We start from the raw sequence: 5,048 nt of genomic DNA, 5'->3' as shown, positions 1-5,048 counted from the left end.
GGCAACGAAAATAATTTTATGGTTGGGTCACAACATGAGGAACTGTATTTAAGAGTCTCATGCTCTACCAACTGAGCGAGCCGGTCGCCCGGGCAACTTAGGAACTGTATTTAAAGGGCCAGAAGGTTGAGAACCACTACAAGGGGTCAGCAGGCAGGGCGGGGCAGGCCTGGTGGGTGCAGATTGGATAATGTGCTTGATCCTCAGCTTCTCAGAACTTGGGCAATTCCTTTTGGTGTTCCTTTCCAGGTACCTTGGACCCAGAAGGTACTTGTGCAGACACAGCTGCCAAGTGGATGTGCACAGCTAAGAACAGGTGGGTCTTGTCTTAAATCTTCCAGAGGGAGATTCTAGGTAAGTTGGAAGGGTAGGAGCCCCTCCCCATCTTCTCATCCTCACACTTTCTAAGACAAGGATCGTGTCACTATTGTATAGATGAGGGAAACCAAAGCCAGCAGGGGCAGGAGGTTGTAAATGGGCCCAAGGGCACATGTAATCAGTGACAGCTCCCAGATTGGAACCAGTTTTGTCTGATGTTCCTCCCTAGCCCAGTGCCCCTAAACAGTGGAGAGGAAGGGGGACACTGCTCAGGTGGGTTTACATCCTCCCTCCAGCTCAGCTGAGACCTGGACTCCCTGAGACAGGAGCCAGTGACCCCAAAGGAAGGGGGGATGTGGGTTGATGTGGAGGACGCAGACAGGTGGCTGTGGGGAGATGTGGAGGAGGCAGAGGAAGTGGCTGTGCGGTCATGTGGAGGACGCAGACAGGTGGCTGTGGGGAGATGTGGAGGAGGCAGAGGAGGTGGGGGAAGGTAGGTGAGTAAGAGCCTCCTCTCCTTGCTGCCTGGTTGCCCTGAGGCTGCCTTCCTGGGGCTGCTGCTGAGGCTGATGGGGGCAAAGGATTTCCTTTGAGATTTCAAATCCTGACCTTGTTTCACACACCCTTTCAGCTTAGTGCCAGGCCTTGTGGGGAAACTGAGGCCCTGAGAGGGGAATGACTAGCCCGGGTGCCACATTGAGACCCTGAGCAGGAGGTGGGCGGGCTCTGCCTCCCTGCTCTTGGCTGGCCTTGCTCATAGCCTTGGGGGAATGGGAGACGTAGGAGGTGGTCCTGTGTATCTGAGCTGGAGGAGACTGAGCCCAGATCCCTGTGTCTGTACAGCAGAGATGCACCTGGGAGCTGTTGCCTTATTCACACCACATCCCTCCTTAGCCTCCAGCACCAGGAGGTGTGGGCTCTACTCTGCCCCCAGGAGCTGCCTGACGCTGGGCAAGCCCCTTCCCTGAGAATGATTTGTTCCTGTGTCTCCCCATGTTTAAGAATCTGGGTTCAGTCTCTCCATGTTGATCCGTAGGCTCCTATGTAGTGTAGAGAGTCACCTGTGGTTCACGTACCTACTGCACACAGTGCTGCGGCCTCTCACAGTTTCTGCCTTGGCTGATGGTAGCCTTTGCCGTCTTTAATTGTTAAGAAGTCAAATCACTCACAGTTTCCCTTTATGGCTTCTGGGATTTGTGTCTTGATTAGCTATGTTTCTGCAACTCAACATGAGTTTTAACATTTCTTCCCCCACGTTTATAGTTCTCCTGTCGGATTTACTTTTAGATTCCTCTGGGGTTGACTGATTTTGGAGGAAGCTTTTGTGTTTGTTTTATTAATCCTCAGCGGCAGATATTTTTTTCCATTGCTTTTTTTTGTTTTTGTTTTTTTTGTGTTTTTTTTTTTTTTTTTAGAAAAGCAAAACAACAGGTAACAAGTTTTAATATGCCTAGGTATTGATATAAAATTTTTAAAAAATCAGTGTTACAGCACCACTTCTCAAAAATTAACATTTACAATTGTAGTAAAACAAAGTTTCACAAAGTTAAATTTCCTAAATGCTTCATTTCAATATTAATCTAAATTTTTATGGTCTACCAAAATGTATTATTTCATCTATTTCACACTAGTGTAGTGTAGTGCTTAGACTGTGCCAGGCTGTTCTACGCATTTAATCCTCATAACAACCCTATGAGGTGGGTACTATTTTAGGCCCGTTTTACAGGTGGGGAAATAGGCATCCAGAGATCACACAACTTGCCCAAGATCATCAAGCTTGAAAATGTTGATGTTGGCTTCAAACCCTCTTCAGGGAACAAATGACACATTTGTCTAGGATGAGAAATTTGTCCTAGAAAATCTTAGGAGCCGGCCTGAGTGAAAAAGGAAAAGTTGATCCTCTACAGCACCAGAATCAAGACTTCCTCAGCACCAGAACTGATACTCGTCTTCTCTCACACCCCAGGATATGAGCGCTAAATCACGTTCAATTTCCACAAAGATAAACATAAACTGTACACAGATGAATTCAGTATGTCTTCCATTCTTCGTAAAGTTGAGGTTTTTCTGAAATTTCTGATGTGAAATCACACTGTTCGAACATTGCAGACTGGCTAAACCAACCGAAAGCTGATTCAGGAAGCACTTACTTCTTGAATATCACAGAGACTAACATAAAAAAAGACAGTAAATAAATATTAAGTTTGATATTTAAAAAGTGGTTTCAGATAAGGTTTAAGAATAAGCTTGTACAACCCAATTCATTACTTTATCATATTCTTGAATTCTTTGCTTTATGTGAGAAAGTTTATTCTTTAGATAATCACAGCGCTCTATTTTTTTCCAGAAACGTAGGGTCCTTCTTTTTTTTCTTAAATTCTTCATGGATTCTTGAAATTCTCTCATGTTCCTGTTGGTTTCCCGAATGATGTGGCAGTCTGCTCATCACTGTGTCCAGCTCATCAAACTTCCTCAAGACGGCCTGCACTTCTGCAGAGAGCTCCTTGTACTCTGAAAACTGGTCTTGGAACACAGCCTTAGAGCGCCCCCGTTCATCATCTGTCCGAATCACAGGGTATTTTGCCACATAGTCAGGCAACATGATAGGTTTGGGAATGTGGCCTGAGGGGACATGTCCACTCAGTATTTCAGGTTTCATTCTTGTTGGTCTCAATTCTTTGAAATGAACTTCTTGGTCTCTCTGTCTGTCACCGCCGATGGCCATTTCACACATTTTTCTTTTCGGTGGAAATGATGGCTCACTTATCTCCTGTTGTTCCATGTATTCTCTATGTCTCCGAGCTGCCTCATGCCTCCATAACTTTAGGCAAACCAAAGCACTGATGGAATAAACAATCATGGTGACAAACAGGAAGACCATCGCTGCTGTCTGTCCTCCTTCTACCCGACAGAACATTGCATTCATTGGTGTATTAAATACTGGATAGTAGCAGAGTCCACCTCGGTTGATATCATTCACATAGACTATGGCTGCAGCCATATACAAAATAAACAAGGCAATGTTAATTCCAGACTCAGTCAGGGGCCACCAGTTAGAGTCCAAAAGAATTGTCTGATAATACATGGACATGCCAAGAACCAGAATAATAATGGTGGTAATCCAAGCTAATCCAGCAACCACGAGTATAAAAGGAGTTTTGGGGCCACTGTAGTAGTAGCCCCCATATGCACTGCCCAGGCCACCAAAGCCTCCCATGGCCGTGGGCGGGGAATAGCCAAACATGTTGTACCACTCACTGTTCTTGTGAACATAAGCTGTGACACAGGCGAAGACGCCCGCCCCCAGCAGCAGCTCCACCACCCCGAGGATTCTCAGCAGGCCAGGCCACGACTTCATGTAGGAGTACCTCAGGTTGTAGGCCTCCACCTTCTCACTGTACGTTAGAGCCGTTTGTGTGTGTCGGCCCAGAGACCCATAGGGATCCTGGGAAAGCATCACTTCAGCCTCTTTCCAGGAATTAAAGGTTCCTTCTGACCCTCCATAAGGATCTTTGTCGGAGTTGGGGGGTGAGTGGTGGTTTGGTCTCCCTGGAGAGGATGGAGGCGAATATTCCACTCAGTCTGAGATGTATCTGATGTCTGACGCCAGCTTATCCCATTCTGGGTCCCTTTTCTTCCCTCTGAAGAAGTACTTCCAGGACTCAGGGATGAAGCGCCTTACGGGTTTGAGGTCTGGTGCTATGGCCAGTTCCTCTGTGTCACTTGAGTAGAAGTCAGGGCCAAAAGGTGGCTGTAATGGGAGAGGGGGTGGTGGCAAAGTATCAGCGCTCACAGCCAGCTCACTGTCAGGGAGAGTCTGGAGGGTTCTTATGGTGCCATCTTCATGGGCCAAGTCCCTGGGGAGGTCATTGTAGTGCCTGTCTCAATTCCTGGATCTCCCATCCTTTGAAGACATTTGTGATTTCTATACCGCGCCTGCGTCTGGGCTCAGCTGCAGGTTAAGGCGGGGCGGGGAGTCCAGAGATGTGGGCCGAGGAAGCTCTGAGGGGTCCAGGACCCCCGACTCCATCCGTGCACCTGCCGGGAGGCGCCAGTCCCGCCCGCCCGCCTGCCTCCATTGATTTTTAGAGAGAGTGGAAGGGAGGGAGGGAGGAAGAAGGAGAGGGAGACAAACATTGATGTGAGAGATGCATCAATTGTTCTCTCCCACATGTGCCCTGACCTGGTTCGAGGATGTACCCTGCAACCCAGGTCCGTGCCCTGGACCGAGAGTCAAACCCTCCAACCCTCAGTGCCCAGGTCTGCACCACACGTGCAGGGCTGTGGAAGCTTTTTGTTTCTTCTTCCTCCTCTTCTTCATCTGCATCTGTGTCTTCTTCCTAATACAGGGCATATTTAATGGTACCTACAGCCTTCAAGGAGTCTCTGGTGCAGGAAGCAAAGTGCCTGGCATTAGTTATTGAGCAGGAGTGGGTGGAGCTGGACAGAGCTGGGCCTGAGCCCCAGACCTGGACACCCCACCTGGGGGAGGGGCGGCTTTGGGATGTCCTGCTCACGGCCAGGCATCAGAATCAGTTGTCCACATTCCTCTCTTCCTCTTTCTCCTCATATAAAAATGTGATGGCTCCAGGAAGGAGACAGGACGAAATAAATGGAACTCTCAGAAAGCTGATAGAACTGCCAGAAGTACATGAAGTCAGTGGGGAAATTTTGTGAAATCTGAGTCATTGTTTTTTCATCAAGATCAACAAGAAAACCAAATGGAGTGA

At 48.0% G+C, this 5,048-nt stretch overlaps 1 pseudogene; it reads right to left on the bottom strand.

The window, feature by feature from the left end:
- Window positions 1–2,553: 2,553 nt before the first annotated feature.
- Window positions 2,554–4,234, bottom strand: LOC102442033 (annotated as a pseudogene).
- Window positions 4,235–5,048: the final 814 nt, after the last annotated feature.

The sequence above is a fragment of the Myotis lucifugus genome, unplaced genomic scaffold (assembly GCF_000147115.1).
Source record: "Myotis lucifugus unplaced genomic scaffold, Myoluc2.0 scaffold_1185, whole genome shotgun sequence".
Taxonomy (NCBI): Eukaryota; Metazoa; Chordata; class Mammalia; order Chiroptera; family Vespertilionidae; genus Myotis; species Myotis lucifugus.
This window is presented reverse-complemented; position numbering and strand designations above follow the sequence as displayed.